We start from the raw sequence: 20,006 nt of genomic DNA on the forward strand, positions 1-20,006 counted from the left end.
TGAATAGTTTGGAATTTTAGACAGAAGCAAAAACTCAGAAATTTTGTATAAATTTGTATTTCCTTAAGTTAAATAAATTATGAAATAGGACAATGTATCTTTTCATATTGTTGCATATCGGTATTTATTGATTACTCTCGTTTAAAAAAGTTAGTCACTATTCTCCAAATTGATCGCAATTGAAACTCTCCCCACTCCTGATTTTTTTTCATTTAATCAATCATATGCATTAGTAAACACAATATATGTTGTCAGAAAAATCTGAACTAAATGCTAAGTATGTATATATTCAAAATTAAAACGCATAATTTTTGGCTTTTTTTCTTCCAAAGTTTTAATAGTCCGCCATTATGGTAATCAAAATAAACCATTTACGGCTGCTTTTTAGATAAAAAGTATCATTTTCCAACATGGCAGCAAACTTTAAATTATCAACTTGTGTAGTTTGTCTGATAAATAAAGGTATCAGATCAAGCGCCCATATCACCCTCAGTATGTGAGAAAATTCACGAATATATTTGGCCAAATTTTGATTCTGATCTTGAAGTTTGTCCTTCACTAGTGTGTTCCCACTGCAGAAGAAACTTGTTTAGTCTGAACAAAAGTGAAACTGCATACCTTTCTAGCTGGTTAGAGAGTTTATCAAAGATGCTTTAATATATATATATATATATATATATATATATATATATATATATATATATATATATATATATATATATATATATATATATATATATATATATATATATATATATATATATATATATATATATATATATATATATATATATATATATATATATATATATATAAAATCTGTGGACTCTAAGTATCTAATTTATTTAGAAATTAATTTATAATTTAGAAATAAGATTAAAATAAGATTAGTTAAAACATTTTTTCTCCTAATGTTATTTTACAGTTTGATTCAATAGGTTTTTTATTGTTTATACTTATTTCAAAAATTGTTATAAAATTCTTACTATTAATTTTAGATAGAGGAGTTTCTCATGATTGTTGCAAAAGTAAAGCTGCAAGAAATATCATAGATATTAGTGAATCACTTAGAGATAAACATGCAGAAAAAGTAGCATCTGGATTGTTAAAGGGTAAAATGAAACGTGAAAGCATTGTTTGTGGAGAGCAATTCAAGATGTCTAAAGGTGGAAATCTTCTCTCTGTTACCATTGAAGTAAATGAAATTAAGTCAAAAAGAAAGAAAATTATATCTCCTTCTAAACTATTATGGAGCTATAAAATGTATTGGAACTTTCTAAAAATAAAACCAAAAAATTATGTTCTACTTTACGCAGGAATCTAACAAGCGCTGTAGAATCAAGCATTAATGTTAAAATGACTGAATTGCAGGAAACTCTGAATATCTTTAGATGGTGGTCAAAACTTCTTAACAGTTATTGTTAATGTTTTCAAAAATTATTGGCACCTCTTCAACTTGAAGAAGTGAATTTCAGTGTGGCATTTGATTTAAAGTGTGCAAACAGTGTTTTTAGACTTTCAAGTCACTCTGGCAAATATGCCTGTCTATATTGTGAAGGAGATTGCTCCCTTGAAGCAAGGAAACTAAGAAAGTTGGGCTCCATAGACTTGTGTTAAGATCAATATGTATATGGTTGAAAAAAAGATTAAAAATGCAGGAAAATGTAATAAATCCTCGTTTAATTTACTTAAAAGAAGATCAAGGAACTTTTCTTGAGCACATTGTTCCTCCACCTGAGCTTCACATTATGATGGGAGTTGTGGATAAACTCTGTACTTTGTTTTTATATGTTTGGCCAGCTTTTCAAAGCTGGTTAAAAACACATTACATATTAATGAGAGGGTACCATGGTGTAGGTTTAGATGGAAACAATGCTAATAGATTTATGTCTCTATTAGATATTTTGGAGAGAGATGTTACCTTAACTGCAACAATCAATATTTTGCCGATAATTAATTGTTTGCGTAAGTTTTCATTAGTGAAATCAGCTGTGTTTGGTTTGAAAATGGGTACAGATATTTCTGTTAAAATTGAAGATTTCAAAAGTTTATTTTCTAGTCTTCAACTATATACAAAAGATGTATTTGGCTATGACTTGACAGTTTCGTCGAAAATACGTATTTTAGTGTGTCACATTCTCCTCTTTGTAGAACACAATAATATTAGCTTAGGTAACTATGTAGAACAATGTGGTGAATCTGTTCATCACAAACTTAAAAAAACTTGGTTGAACTAAAAAAGAAACATCTGCTGTAGTAAATTTTAATTTAAACAAACATTAACGTTAATATCATTTGTGATACAAATGTATTTATATTATGGTTTAAATAAATATAAATGGGTTATTTTGACGACCATAATGGCTGACTTTATTAAAACTTTGAAAGAAAAAAAGCCAAAAATTATGCGTTTTAATTTTGAAAATATACATATTTAGCACTTAGATCAGATTTTTCTGCCAACATTTATTGTGTTTACTAATGCATATGACTGATTAAAAAATCATACGATATTATCGGCTTATAACGATATTTTATCGTTATATTACCGTTTGCATTTCCAAAGCCCTTTATCGTATCGTTATAGCTATCGGTATTTTTTTAAAACCCAGTTATCGTATCGTTACAATATCGTTTCAAAATAATAACGATACACGGACCCTTAATTCTATTAGATTGTAGATTTTTTAGTAAAACTAAAATATTTTTTCCAAACATATTAAAAGCGCTTTTAATATGCAAATAAACATTACTTCACTTTAAAAAAAATAAGAAAATTAAAAAAAAAAGCACACCATAGAAAAAAGCAATCGTAATATTTAAGCACGGTTTCTTTTAAGGTTATTGTAAATGCATTAATTATAAGTAAAATTTTGCATGCTTTTGTTAACGCATGCAAAAACCCAGTGGTGGATCCAGGGGGAGGAGTAACTAGCCACCCCTCCCCCTTGGATCCGCCACTGGGTTTTGCATGCGTTAACAAAAGCATGCAAAATTTTAAAGCCAACCCACCCCATGGCACGGCAAAATTTTAAAGCCACCCCACCCGCTGGAGAGGGGTAGCAGCCTTTTTTCCATAATTTTAACAAATAGGGGAGAGTGTGTATGAAAGTGCCAGGTTTTGAAAGAGCCGATACCATTATTTATAACTTACTGGCATCCGATCATGATTGTATTTTACTTTTTATGTGGAAACACTGGATATCTGTCACCCACAAAAAATAGTGTCGTAAGAATGCACTAAAAATTTTGAAAATAAAAAAGTAATTTTTAGGGGGTTTACTTATTTAATTTTAAGATAAATTGTATTGTATTGTTTGATAAATGATATATGCTGCATTGCTATATATATATTTGCCCTTCGTAAGTTGAATCCACATTCTTTCCCAATATTCGTGAGTTATTCCTCATTCTGGCAACTTTGCCGATTGGCAGTTGTGAGGCGGAGCGTTCATTTTCCTGTGTACGCCGCATTCATTCAAATTTACGAACAACGATGACAACTGATAGATTGTCAGATTTGTGTGTGATTGGGATGCATTATAACAATTTACCCGACTGTGTTTTAACAGAAAAAATTGTAAATAATGTCATTGCACTACATCCACGTAGGATGCAAGCACAATCTCTATTTTATGACTATGTTTAGTAGTTTATGTTTGTATATTATGTTTCAATGAATAGATAATGTGCTTTGGATGACAAATAATTATTTCTAAAACATGGAAAAAATCATAAAATTTTGTAAGTTAAAATCAAGTATTTTTTTATAATGTAGCCACCCCTCCTTCAAAATCTTGGATCCAACTCTGAAAAACCATACTAAAACATAATTACATACGTAGTTATAAGAAAGATATAGTTTGGAAGCGAAGAAAAGCGCATTGTTTTAACTCTTTCAAACTATTTTTCTCGTTTCCGGACTTCCGAACCTGCACAGAAAGATTGTTGCTGTTAAAATTTGCCTGTTATTTTACCAAGCTGTTTTGTATTTTCATGAAACTGCTTTTTTTGATATGTCTGGTGAAAATTATGCAATTTGTGGTTGTTCAGCTTTAGAAAGACAAAATGGACTCAATATTTTATTTTACCAGAAAGAGCTGGATCCATAGAACTTTATTTATTATGCCACCAGAATCATCTAATTTAACTACTACCAGAAGTATATAGAAATTTGCTATATGGTGGATATATTTTTTGATTGTTTAAATGTAAAGAACAGCGTTAAAAATATAACAAATAGAAAGTTATTTTTAAAACTTTATAAATCAGTTGATGATTTTTTTGGTTGATTGAATCACTAAAATGATAAATTGAAAAGAGAGATTGAAATTAACAATGTTTATTTCTTTAAAAATCTACAAAGATTTTCAAATTCATTCAAAGAAGTTGTTTTACTTTGAAATAATGTTCAATTAGTTATTCCTGAAAGATTTGCAGAAAAGATATTCTATCAGAGATTTAATTACACACTTTTCAGTTTTTTAAATATCTGGTAATGTTCAATGTAATGACTGCATTAAAGATTTATTAAAATAAAAACAAAAGTCGTCAATTTACATTAAAGACCAACATTAAGCTCTACCTTTTCAAATTTGTTTATAAGTAAATAAAAAAAAAGAAAAATAGTTATTTTTACAACTATAAAACTTTATAAACATTTTTGTCATTTGTCTATTTTTGTTTTTATTTTCCTAATTTATATTTGATATTTAAATAAAAATTAGTGAGGTTTTCTTTCGAGGAAAAATACCCTCTCCGGTACAAAATTTCAAAACATAAACAAAATAAAAACTTTTAATTTTACCTTAATTAGAATAACTATTGCTGGCTTTTTCTTTTCTTCTATAACTATTTACATGCAAATATAATTAGGAACTATTGACCTTTACACTTATCAGTAGTCAGAAAAAATAAGGTATCAGTTTTTCAAAATGAAGTTAACTTGTACGCTTTTGGGTAACCCACTTATATATACTTGTCTACATAATTTTAGATGCTCCTTTACCTTATATTCTTTGAATCCATTTTTGGTTTCCTAAAAATATATTATCAAAAGAAAGCGTAACATCATTGCTATTTCGTCATAGAATATCTTTCTCGTAACTATCATTGACCTCAACAAAACTTAACTTAATTCTGGATTCAGGGTTATTTCATCAAACTTGTCAACTAGACTAATTAAAGTGCTGCGAAAATTTTTTTTTTATATTTAATATATATATATATATATATATATATATATATATATATATATATATATATATATATATATATATATATGTATATATATATATATATATATATATATATATATATATATATATATATATATATAGGGAGAGAGAGAGAGAGAATGAGAGAGAGAGAGTATGTATAGATATACTAGAGTGTATACAGATACACACTTGCCAACTTTTATTACTGACTTATTATCCTAACTTTTATTAATGATTTATTATTCTTTTGGTTTTCTTGGAAAAAATCAGTTTTCGCCATACATCAAACTCTTAGTCGATGCAGTAGTACTCCCCTTGATTACTTGCTGAATTTTATATATCATTTTTTTTTTAGCCTCTTAAAGTACCAGAATTGATAAAGATTTCAGAAATTTTATTTAAATACAATGTATATAATACAAGAGAAACAATTTACAGTAGCATACTGTATCATATTATTACAAACTATGAATACAAATATGTAACCAATAATAACTCTGAATTTTATTGCTCTATAAAGGACCTTTATTAATAAATTTTATTTACCTTCATAAATAAATTTTATCATAAATTTTTAAAGTTTAAATTGTTCTCATACCATTAATGTTTTAAAAGTTGTGGCTGAAAATAGCCTTTTACTTTCAACAAACTTTTTTTTTCATTTGTTTTAATAATTTCAAATTTCACAGGTCTTCCAAGTTTTCTTTCTCATTTTATGCTTTTCGTTAATGTCTTTGCATAAAAAATAGCAAGCTTTTACAAACAATGTAAGTTAAGGCTTTAGTAAATTCTTACAAACTCTATTTGACTCTGGATCATTGCAAACTTGTTTATAACGAGAAAGTACAAGCAGGAAAAATCTTTTCCTGGTTATTGCATATTGAAACAACCAAAAAAATGTATGGCAAACAACTTTTTAATGAAAAATGATTTTTCAATGAAAAATGGATTATAGATAACCCTTGGATTCATTTATGGTATTCCAAAAAGAAAGTATTTTGCTATATTTGCATTGGTGCTGTCAAGAAAAATCTGGTATCTTTTTCAAAATGTCGTGAACAAAATTTTTAGATAATTGGTTATGACAATTGGAAAAAGGCTGGAGAAAAACTGAGAAAACAGGACCTACCATCATTTCATAAAGAGGCACAGGAAAAATTATTTTCACTACGTGCTGCAGGTTTAAAAACCATACATCAAATGATAAGGATATGCATAATAAGCAATGCGATGAGCATTACGAGTGCTAAATTCGTCTAATCTCTGCATTAAAATGTGTTACTCAACAAGGCTTAGCTATTCGACGGAATGATGAAATTGAAGGCAACCTTAATCAGTTACTATTAATGAAAAGTGAAGATTATCCACCTCTATCGAGCTGGCTGTCAAACAGTAAGTATATGTCTCATTATATTGTTAACGAGATGATAAAACTAATGGCAAATTATTTGCTAAGAAATGTACTTTGCGCTATTAAATCAAGAACTTTTTTTTCTGTAATATGCGATGAAACTCGAGACATTTTCGGTATTGAGCAAATGTCTATATGTGTTCGATCAGTTTCTGAAAATTTTATAATATACGAAGATTTTACTGTCGGTAGCAGTTGATGCTACCGACAGTAAGTCGCTTTTTTATGCATTATATGATGTTTTATTAAGATGTGGACTATACAAGAAAATGGTGCGGGGGCAAAGTTACGTTGGCGCCTCTTCAATGTCAGGGTATCTAAGTGGTGTTGCTAATCAAGATTTCAAGATGATGTCAATGAAGCAATTTTTATTCATTATTACGCACATCGGCTCAACCTTTTTCTTCAAGATGCTTGTAAACAAGTCAGTTGTATGAACGAGGGACAGGAATTGTGCAAGGTGTTGTATGATTTCATTTGTTTAGCTCCAAAGAGACTGGTAAGGTTTAAAAAATTACAATGATATGTTTGCAACTGTTGAGCAAGTCTCTCAACATATGCAATCTGCTGAAGTAGATGCTTAAACAATTGCTTTATCAATAATGTTATTAAAATGTCATATACTATCTATGAGATCAGAAACACGTTTTAAATCATTTTTTAAATTTTGTATTAATCAAGGAGTTAAGAAATTTGGTTGCAATTTACCTCATGCTTCTTTGCCTCGCCGACGTTTAACTCATTCTCGCTTTGATGATAATACTTTGAACATTCACAAATGGGACACGATGAAATATTATCAAGCTTAGTATTACGAGGTACTTGATGTTATAGAAAGTCAATTAAATCAGCGGTTCCCCGAAAACTCAATGGAATTAATAAGTGCTTTAGAAAGGTTATTATTGTCAAGTGCAAATGGTGATACGGACATAAAAGCTTTAGATAATATAAAGGTTTTCTATAAAAGTGATATAGTTTATGAAAAATAAAAAGCTGAATTCATTCTATTTAAATTCATTAAGGAAACTCATAACATTACATATAAAATGAACATTAAACAGGAAACATCAATCACAACTATAATTGATATGTTAAACGACTCTAAAGGAATCTCAATAATGTTTTCTGAAATATCAAAACTTCTAAAAGTTTACTTGGCGATACCATTGAAATTCTGCACAGCCGAGAGATCTTTCTCTCATCTAAGAATGATGAAGTCATATAGTCAGTCGACCTCGACTCAGAAGCAATTGAATCATCTTCTACTTCTTTAATTTTATAAATTGAACATCACGGAAATAGATGTAAAAGCTATAGTAAAAGATTTTATAAATGGAAAAAGTAAAGTCGCCAGAATTTCTTACTTTGGAAAACGTTAAATTATTTTTAGATTGTAACATATTCTTTTAATTTTAAATATTAGTGAAATATGTTTATAGTTGATAATATTTTCAGCCACCCCCCCCCCCCCCACTTTTTATTTCCTTCCGCCACCCCTGTTGGTTAACACACTTATTTAGGTGTGGTATTGAAAATAATAACTTCAATTCTCACAAAAATGATTTTTCAATGATAATTTTCCCAAATAATGTTTGATAATAAATGTTAAGTTACATTCATTGAAAACAAACACCAATACGTGCTTTTATGAAAAAATCAAATCCATAGACTTATCTATAGCCAAGCCCCAAGGTACTTTATGTTAAAAATTACATCTTTTTTAAATAAAACTACGCTTGGCAATTTGTTATAATCGCATTACTTTTACCAGAATATAATAGCAGTTAAAATAATCTTTCCATAAATACCAAGTATGTCATACTTTTGATAAAAAAACTTACGTATATTGTAATTGAAAAAACTAATATTTTTATTCAGAAAAACGTGAACCATGCCTTATTTGCATTGAGTAATGTGTGTGTCTTTAAAACGGTACGGTTACGGTAATATTACAAAAATATATACATAAAAAGTGTCATTTATTGCAGCATGAAAAAGTTCTTTTGACGAGCATTGTTTTTTTATGCTTATAAAAAAAGTTTTATATTTTCTTATTATAATAGAATGCAGGTATTTTAACAGTTTTATATATAGTTTATATATATTATAGTTTATTATTAAAATTTTAACTATTATAAAAAATAATTATTAAAATTAATAAAAAATTGTTAAAAATAATTATTAAAATGGCTGCATTTTTTATCTTAGTTGCAATGATAATTATACTTTAGAGAGAAAAAATTGTACTTTTGCAAGAGCCATAAATTGCTCCCGTAAACCGTTTTAGAGGAGTGTGGGCGAGAGCTAAAACTCTTGCTTAAACATACAATAATTTGTAAAAGCTAATATATTGTCGAAGATTGCTCATATATCATTGCGTATTCCTCCGGAGTATATTCACCACCAGGAGCTAACTTTGTAACCCGTGTTTGAGGAATTGTACCACCAACTAATTGCGGTATATCTTCAGAAGTATAACCGAGACTTGCAATTCCATTATTTGCAAATTCCATTAAGTTGCAAATTCCATTAAGTTCATGCATTATTTGCAAATTCTATTAAGTTCATGCATAAATTTTCGAATTGCGTCAGAAAGAAAAGCATCAGCATCTGAACTTCTTAAATTACTTATATCAACTCCTATAAAAATAAAATAAGAATATAAAACATTTACGTTAAAATAATAATTAAACTGAAAAAAATTTGATAATTAAATTTTAAAAAACAAACGCCCTCTACATCTGCTCATTCGTTAGATTTAGGTCAAATGCTTAAACAAAACTCTAAGATCTAACACTTACGTATCACTTACCAAAATTGTTAAAAAATCTAAGTATTTTCTAAATACAGTACTTGGTTTTTTAGTGAGCGATTCTATTTAAAATAACTTATGAACACTTTGAAATCCCCTTAAATCGATCTTTAAACTTGTAACATTTTGATCTTCATTTTTTACATCCTGATTTTTAAGTATCCTACTTAAGCAATACTTAGTTCTTAATGCCTGAGAAATCTCTAACGCCGATCAAACCATGCTAGCACACAATATTCAACTTTCACAACATTAGCAGACATAAGGGAGAGACAAAGATAGAGACAAAGAGAGAACCAAAGAAAGAGAAAAAAGAGAGAAAAAAAAGAAATATTTGAGAGAAAAGAGAGATTCAAAAAACCAGAAAAGAGAGAGAAAGGAGAAACAACGCGACAAGAGAAAGAAAGGAGAGAAAAAGATAGGGAGACAAAAAAGAGAAAAGAGAGATACAACAAGGCTCTATTTTAGTTCTTATCTAGTAATAATTTTTGGTGAAAAAGTAAGCTAAATAAACTTAGCAATAAAAAAAAAAAAAATCTGAATAATTCAATTATATGAGTAGGCTTATAAAAAAAATAACTGCACAATGCTCTAGTACTAAAAAATTGTTTTAGTACAGCAGCTAACCTGTTAAACCTTTGTTTTAAAATTAAGCCTTTTTGAGATAAATAATGAATTTATTGCTAAACAAGTTTTATAAAAATATATAAATTTTTACCAATATTAAAGTATTCTGGTCATTGATCTGAGTTCAAAACTCAGTTGAAATTTATAAATTCTGGTCATAGATCAAAACTCTGGTCTTTTTCACCAGACTCAGTCTTGGCCGTGTCATTGCTACATGCAATTTTTTCAAGTTTATTGCTTGCAACGTTCCTAGATATTCTTATTCGAAAACAAAATATTTCTGCAAATCAAATTTTAATTATTTATCCATTCAACCATACACAACGAGATTTGATCCTTTTTGACCAACAATGAGAGTTTATCCTTTCTGTCCAACAAATGTATTAAGATGCAGTACTATAATTTTTTTCTTTCCTTTTTACAGCTTATTTTATTTAAAATTATCTATAAAAAATGTATAAAATATTATCGCAAAATATTTGTATTTTGGAAAAATTAATTTACAGGACTATTATTATATTATTTTTCTTTACCTTTCTTTACCTATTTTGTTTTAAAATTCAAATGAAAGCAATTTTTATTTTATTTTATTTTTTAATGTTTTTTTTTAATTTTATTTTTAAAAAATATCTATTTTTCTTGTTGTTTTTTTACTTGACTCTGATTTTGATTTTTTTCTTTATAATTTATGATTTTTGTTTTAGAAATCTTAACTAATTTTTTCAATTAATACTGAGAAAATTTATCTTTGTGAAGTGTTTGAACCATACCTGTCAAAATGAGTGTGATCAGACTTGATTTTTATGACTTTATTAAAAGAAAATATTACTTCATGTCATAAAATATATTTAATGATTTGGAAACATTATTACATTTAAAACTTAATAGTTATCATAAAACATTAATATTGATCTTTTTTTTGATTAGATGTAAATTTGTTTTTAAATTATTAAAGTTACTAAAGAAGTCTAGATGGAATGGAATAAAAATGCATCATTCCAAAAAAAGATATATAATAAAAATAAAATTATGAGAAATATTGTGTTTTTTGAAGAACAATAGTCTACCAAAAGATCTGGTGAGGAGCTTCCATTTGATAAAAAATTTAGATCTGTTCAATAGGGATGCGCCGAACGTTCGGCAAAACCAAACATTCGGCTGTTTTGCCGAACATTCGGTTCGGCCGAACCTTGGCAAAAGTTCGGCCAAACATGCAAAAAATGCAAAACTTGGAATATATTACATATTTTCTTAGATTAGACTTCAAATTTAACTCGTTTGTACCGTATTTGGTAGCTACGGTAAAACAAGTTAAATTTTAAAGTAAAATTTAATTATTTATCTTATTATATTATGCTTAATGTATTTAGTTCAAACATCATGTACATATAATAAGCACAAGATCCATAAATAAAATTAAATAAAGAGTAAATAAAAAAGTACATATACAATCATCTAAAACAACCTATTATTCGGACAGTATTAATATTCTGTTAACTGAACCAACAGATAAATTTTTTTACAAATCTAGCATCTTCGTGTATTAGCTCCTCCTTTGTCATTTTTGGTAGTTTCAAAGAAAGCTGAAGGTTTCTGAAAAATTCTGTTTTACGGCGCTAAAAAGAACAGTAAGTGCTACAAAAACATTATCCAACATTCCATAAAAAATTTGCTTTCGGAATTTGGATTTCAAGGAATTATGATAGAATTTTATTATTGATTTTATTTTATTATTAATTTTATTATTATTTTATTATTAAATATTAATTTTATTATTATTTTATTATTAAATATTAATTTTATCGTAGAATTGTTTTCTGCTATCGTTCCTAAACAACTTTATTTCTATATCAAGGCTAGATGCAACAAGCTTAACTTCATTCAACATTGCTTTCCAACTGTCATGAATAGCTACTAATTGTAAAAATAAGCTTTCTATATTTGAAACCTCCTTCTCTTAAGTCGCGTTACTGAATTGAATGGCTTTGTTGCAAATGTCAATAGGAATTAATATTCTGTGCCACGTAACTGACATTATGATGCAAGTAAAGGTACTGATATGACAAATTGCAACGCGAATCTCATTTCTAGTTTTTGGAGTTGAATTTAGCTGGAGCAAGTCTAAAAAAGCCAGCTTTACTCCTGGAAGGCGAGCTACAAATGGTTTGACACTCTCTATTTGACCTGATCACCTGGTGGAGTGTATGCCGTAAAGGGAACAACCAATACGCTTAGATAATATTCCCCACCTCTTTGGACTACACCTGAATAAGGTGTATATAGTTTGCATAGTTCCGAAGTTGGTTATGGCTTACATAAAAAATGGAATACATTCAGTAGTATCATTACCACATAAGTTAAATGTGTGGCAAGCACAAGGAGAAAACATAGCAGCAGAACACAGTTCTTTTATTATAGCTTTGGTTACATTGTATTTGCCTGACATATTTGGCGCATTGTCAAAACTTAAAAGCAGTCGTGGCGCAGCGCCAGAAACGTAAGATCCGTGGTTCAAACCCCACTTCTGGGCAAGTTTTGCGACAACGGTTAGGGAGGAGGCGTAAACTTCCTACTAAATGGTTTTCCGCGGTGCTGAATCAGTTGCTACTTCAATTTGTTGCTTCAATTGCTACTTCAATCAGTTGCTACTTCAATTTACTAGTTGCTACTTCAATTTTAAAGATGGTTATTTTGTTCATGAACGCCATTTTCATTTTTCTCTTATTCCAAATTTACATCAGGATTTATTTCTAGTTAATATTCAGTATTGTTTCCTAATTCAATTCGTTATTTTTTTAAACCAATTGAAAGAGTGTCTGTATTTCTTTTCTCTCATTGTATATGTGTTTCTTTTTTTCTTTTCATTTTTGTGCTCCCGATTTATTTGAATATTTCTTGTACGCAGAAACTTAAAAATATTTTAAAAATAAACTTAAAAATAAAGTTGATAAATCTAAAAAAAATCTAAAAAGTTATTTTTTCTTTAATAAATTTAAACAAAATTTTCTTCTTTTTAATTTGCATTAACCACCACAGGACTAAAAACACGGAATTCAACAAAGTAAAAAATTGTTGAAAAAAAAAAAATTTAAAAAGTTTGAAAATGAAATAGTTTAATATTGCGTATTATATCAATAAACCATTGTTAGAGATATTATTTAAAATCTAAGATTTTAAAGAAATGTATTATTTCATTCATTTTATATTTCCATATTTTATAAAGTTCTTTTTTAAATTTAATACGATTTAACATTGATTTAGCGAGTTAGCATGGTATAAGCAAAGACTAACCAATGACAAGTTTTATAATTGTGGTATAATGTCTTTCTTTCTATTAGTAACTTACCACTACCTCACATTAATAAAACCGTGTTTACTAAACTCTTACGGGCCTTAGTGCGGCGCGCCGTCTGCACCCCCTCTCATAAGGTCTGGTTTTCACTTCGAGTTCAATAACTAATGTTTTTACGTAAAATGAGCTATAGTTCGGTTGCCGAACCGTTCGGAGTTCAACAAAATTTCGTGGCCGAACGTTCGGATTCGGTGTTCGTCCAAAACCTGATTCGGCGCATCTCTACTGTTCAGATGTCAGCAGCAGCGACAGATTATTTTCTGAATCTGCGGATATCTTTAAAGCAGCTAAGCAAGTTACTCAAAGTTCAGATAATTTAAGCTTTTATTATAAAATGCATGATTGTAACATTTCATCTGCTTTTTTATATAATTGAATTAAAATTTGTTTTTAAAAATAATGTGCTATTACAGCAAACTTTGGCAACTTCTCATTGAAAAAAAAAAAAAAAAATTGAAAGACCTTACCAACTGTCAGAGAAATAAATATCCAAAAAAAAAAAATTTCAATTGTGGAAAATATACCTTGTCTGGTTATTTCAGAAAAAAAAAAGATTTTGATAAATATTGTTGTAATATTCGATCTTCACCACATCCCTCATAGTAATGCACTCAAGTTGTTTCTCCATGCAGCAACCTTGTTTTTCTAGGTTCGTGTTTCAGAGTTATAGAATTAAGAGAAGTTTGTAACCACAACTGAAGTAGTTTCCTTGACTGTAGTAGACTTGTAGTCTGTAGTTGACTGTAGTAGCCTGTAGTTAACTGTAGTGGCCCGTAGTTGACTGTATTAGCCTGTAGTTGACTGTAGTAGCCTGTAGTTGACTGTAGTAGTCTGTAGTTGCCTTCATGACCTTAGGGAATTAAATTAAAATTAAAAAAAAAATGTCTGATTAAAATTTACACTGTTAAAATTTAACAATTCCTCAAGAAGTTTTAAAACCTCAAAAAAAAATAATTTTAGAAATATTGTTTAATAACAAGTAACCATTAATAATTAACTGATATTTTTCAATTTAATTTGATTTACCATTGATATCATCAAGTATCATCAAGTTCGATCCCCACCATATCCCTGGTAGTACTGCACCCAACTTGTTTCTCCGTGCAGCGGGCTTGTTTATAAAGGTTCGTGTTTTGGAGTTATGGAGTTAAGAGAGGGTTGTAACCACAACTAAAGTAGCTTCCTCGACTGTAGTGGCCCTCATGGCCTAGGAGGAAGATTTTCACGCAAGAAAACATGCCTTTAAAAATCCATCTAGACCAAAGACTTGCATTTGTTAAAAAATATGTAAACATGCCAGTATCATTCTGGAAAAGTTTTGTGGACTGACAAGGCGAAGTTTATTCATGCAAAGCCAGATAGAGATCAAAAAGTATTAAAAAAAAAGGTGAAGCATTCGCACTTAGTTGCATTCGAGGAACAGTAAAACTTGGTGGAGACAAACTTATGGTCTAGGAATCAATGGCTTGATTCAACAGAACAGGAAAGCTGGAATTTATTGATAGAACTATGGAAATCAATATTCTCAATAAAAATTTTCTGGTCCTAATTAAAAAAATGTGATTGGATAAAATCATTACATCTTAAAAAAGATAACAACTCGCATACATCAAAAAAATCAAAAAAGAGTTTTTTACCCAGAAGCAGATTAAGTAACTTGAATAACCGGCTCAAAGTCCAGATCTTAATTCAATGAACACCTATGGGCTATTCTGGATCAACAAAGTAGCACATAATGTTGAAAAGAAAAGAAAATGATGAAAAAAAGATCATGCTCTAAGAAGCTTGGACTCAAATCAATCCAGATATGACAAAGAAATTAGATAAATCAATGAAAAATTTGTTGCAGAATCACTTGCAGAAGCATAAAAGCTAAAGGTGGTCCAACTTGATGGAGTTAGATGGTATCCAAATAACTCAACTATTCATGAATTCATGGAGCACTCATATGATATCATCAAGTTGTTTTCATTACCAACTGAAGAGCCTGCAGAGTGCAATATTAAGGCTACATGTCAATACAGGCCACACTATTCTCTAAAATTGAGTTGCAAAACAAATTTTTTCAACCTTTTTTATAGGGTCGTGTTGAGGTCATTTGTCTTACTAATTTTTACAAAAAGGATCTTTTAAACAATTGAAGCACTTTTAAAAGATCCCAAAGATCAATTTTACCTTTAGAAGATTAAATTAGAATTTACTTGTTTTGAAAATGGACTTTAAAATTATAGATTAATTCAAATTAATTTATTTTAGTTTTGCTTGTTTTGATTTTGCTCAAATATTTATATACTTTTTTTCTTTTATAAAAAGTGCTTTATTTTAAACATACCTTTCAAAGTTGATTTCTAATTTAAATTTCTGGCAAAAAATGAATAAAATTTTTTAAAAAAATGTTGCCTAAAATGAGGGGACTTGCCATTATTTTATGCCTTTGTTTTATGCATTATTTTATGGGTCTTATGAGCACTTTTAAGTTATAATGTCTAAGGGTCTTGTAACATTTTGAAAGTATTATATTTAGAGAATAGTCATTTAGAACATCTGTCCAAGAAATAAATCCTTTTTTAACAGTTCCAAAAATAAACTGAAATTCATTTTTGTTAATTTTAATTAAGCACTGTTTGTTTGTTTGGTTAAGGTGTGTCTATGTTATCGCTCATGAAAATGAATTTACTATATCAAAGAATATAAATGTAAAAATGAATGAATGCTACAGTGATTGAGTTGTAAAAGAATGGAATAAAGATAGGCAAAATTGTTTAAACGACTGAATTTGATAACAAGCTTTGAACTGTTAAAATATTTAAAAAATTAAAAAATATAAAGTTATATATATATATATATATAAATATATATATATATATATATATATATATATATATATATATATATATATATATATATATATATATATATATATATATATATATATATATATATATATGTATATACAGAGCCCCCCCAAACAATTTTTTAAAAAATGTTTTTTTAAAAAGAAACTTATTGTAAAATGTATTAAATGAATATATTTCTATAGCATTTATTTTCTTGAGATAAACCTAAAATCTGCGAAAACCTTACATTTTCTCAATTTTCTGCATTTTATTGCAAAAAATGAAGTATTTATTGCAATACACGTGAGGTTTTTAAACATCACAATTCGATTGTCAAATCGAATAATGTTATTATTAACTTTTTTTTTAAATTATTGTCAGCATTCTATTAGAAGGCAATTGTTTATTTGTTTGTTTGTTTTGCTGAGAACGAGAGTTGTTGAGAACAAGAGTAGTTAAGTAATGTCGAGCAAAAAATTTATTAACATATCGAATTACTTTTCTGAACTCTGCAATAAGTATACCCAAAAACTAATTTAAAAAGCTTTGTTTTAGTTATTATAAGTTATTTTCAGTTATTATAAGTTATTTTCAAATTTTTTCTTGATCATAACTCTTCCCCCAACCTCACTTTTTTTTTTTCATTGGAAAAAACCCCAGGTCCCCCTTCCCCCCTAATATCAAAATTGTGGTTACGGCTCTGTATATAATATGGTGAAACTTCAAGTCGAAGATAAAAGTTAGAAAAGTGTTTTTTACTAATTAATTATTGCTCTGTTCTTTAAGAACATTGAGCACTCTATTTGTAAAATACACTAACATAATTTACATATATATATATATATATATATATATATATATATATATATATATATATATATATATATATATATATATATATATATATATATATATATATATATATATATATATATATATATATATATATATATATTTATATGTTGCATTTTTAAATGTTAAATATTTTACGTTGTAAATAAAAAAGTTTTTTGCAATAATAAAAGGATAACAAGATTTAAATAAAAAAAAATAAAAAGTTTACAAAAAAATGCTTAAAGATAATTTGACAAATAACAGCAGTATAGGCTTGCAGATAGTAAATAATTGAATTAAAAATCATATCAGGAAAAAAGAGATTTAAATAAAAACAAAAAAAATTTAAAAAAAGTTTAAAAAAATTTTCTTAAAGATAATATAGACAGACAATATAATAGCAATTCAGGCTTGCAGATCGTAAATACTTGAAATACAAATTATATAATTAAAATCATGCATTACAAATGACATAAACCAATATAAACAATAGATTAAAAGAATTTCAAAAGGTTTTAAAAGTACATGTTGTATATTGTCAATTTCAAACTACTTCTTTCAACTTTTTTTTAAAAGATATGTATTCCATTCAAAAGAAAAATCAAAGTTATTTAAGACAATTTTGTTCCAAAGATACGGTCCACGAAATGATATGCAAAATTTAAAATGATTAGTTTTCGAGAATGGTTGCATCAAGTTATCATTATTTCGTAGATCGTATTTATTTTTTTGTTTTATTATAAATAAACTATGAAAAGGAGACTGAGATAATTTCGTTTTACATTTGTACATAAAACAAAGAATATTATATACGTTAAGTCGATATATGTTTAAAACATTCATTTTTCTTAAGAGAGGCTTTAAATGAATTCGTCGATCACAAGATATAACTAAACGTGCTATATGTTTCTGATAACGATGAAGAGGCTCAACGTTACTTTTGTTAGTACTGCCCCTCGCAATATTTGCATAGTTAATATGGTAGTGAAAAAGTGAATAATATAGTTGCATTAAAGTGCGCATGTTTAAATAGTTTTTTGATTTGTACAATCCAATGTATATTCCAACACTTTTTGAAATTTTGTTGCTTAAATTTTTGACGTGCTGTCTCCATGTACAATTTTTATTAGTATATATATTCCTAAACACTGAGAAATTTTTACTCTTTTTACTTGAATATTATCAATGAATATAGATGGCGTTTCGTAAGGTATTAGTTTTTTTTTGAAAGTTGGGTGAAATAGAGTCCAGTTAGTTTTGTCAATATTTACTGAAAGTTTATTTACTTTGAACCGATCGGAATCTTATTTAAGTTCTAAGCTCACAATTTCAAATAATATAGTAATGTTGCTGTGCGATAAAAATAAATTTGTGTCGTCGGCAAACATTATTGTCCTCAGGCTGGATGCTTTATGTAGATCATTGACATTTAAAAAAAAAAGAAGAGGTCCAGTATAAAACCTTGTGGGACGTTATATATATATATATATACATATATATATATATATATATATATATATATATATATATATATATATATATATATATATATATATATATATATATATATATATATATATATATATATATATATATATATATATATATATATATACATGGCCTACTATATTAGACGGCCGTGTATGTTACATTTTAGAGGCCGAATCTAAGAGGCCTATTTACGCAACAACAAAAAATGATAGTGCAATACTAAAAAGACTTTAAATGCATGTAATAATAATAATAATAATAATAATAATGATAATAATATATATATTTATATACATATATATATGTATATATATATATATATACATATAAGTTTATATATATATATATATATATATATATATATATATATATATATATATATATATATATATGTACATATATATATATATATTATATATATATATATATATAAATGCTATTTTAGACAATTTATTAATATTGACAAAGCTGAATATCATGGTTAACAAGTGTGTTGCTTATGGCTGTGAAACTGGATACAACAGTTCTTTGGAAGATATAAAAGTTGCTTCTTTTCATTTTCCGTTGAAAAATCAACAGTTGCTAAATTATTGGGTTCGTTTTGTAAATCTGTCTAAATTTGGTCAAGATGGCGGGTATTGATAACATATTTCAAAAAAATGCTTGTTTGGCTGTGGAGAAAACAAAATAATGGAAGAAAAAATGCGCTTACAAGATGAAAAGCTCAAAAATCAGAAAGAAAAGAATAAAAGTAAGGTAGAAAAACTAGAACAAAGAGAGTTTGAAGTTTCCTGGTACACAGACAGTGATAGCCTTTTAGACTCTGACGAAGATTTAATGCCTCCAACAAAGATCCAAAAGATTTCAGGGGAAGTAAAAGTTAGTCTTCAGCTAAGTATGGATGAACTCCTAAACCATTGCATCCCAATCATAACAAGATACGGTATTGGTGTTTGACCAGGAACCTGTTTATTGACATCTATTTATAAAGCATGGGGTATTAACATTGAGGAGTTTTCAAGATTAACTCTGACTAGGAAAGCACACACTGTAGTAGAGTCAGAAGCCAAGATCATCCGAGAGCAGAACATGGACAAAGTAAGAGGCTTAAAGCTAGTGATTCACTTTAATACTAAAGTTGTAAGGCAGTACACCAGTGAAGGTGCAATTTCCACAAGTCATCAAAAGAATAGCTATAAGCGTTTCTTCTCCTGAAGCTGACTCTTTAGATTTTCTGCTTGAAATTTTGAAAATTAAAAGCTCCAAGGGAAGCGCCCAGGCTGTAGCCACTCAAAGTATCCTCAAATACTATAAGCTATCAGATTGAATTATTGGAGTGTGTGTTCACACCACAGCTAGCAACACAGGAAAGAACAATGGAGCTATAAGAAATAATATTGTTCATGCTTTGGGGAGGCCTGTT

Source organism: Hydra vulgaris, chromosome 04, assembly GCF_038396675.1.
Source record: "Hydra vulgaris chromosome 04, alternate assembly HydraT2T_AEP".
NCBI lineage: Eukaryota > Metazoa > Cnidaria > Hydrozoa > Anthoathecata > Hydridae > Hydra > Hydra vulgaris.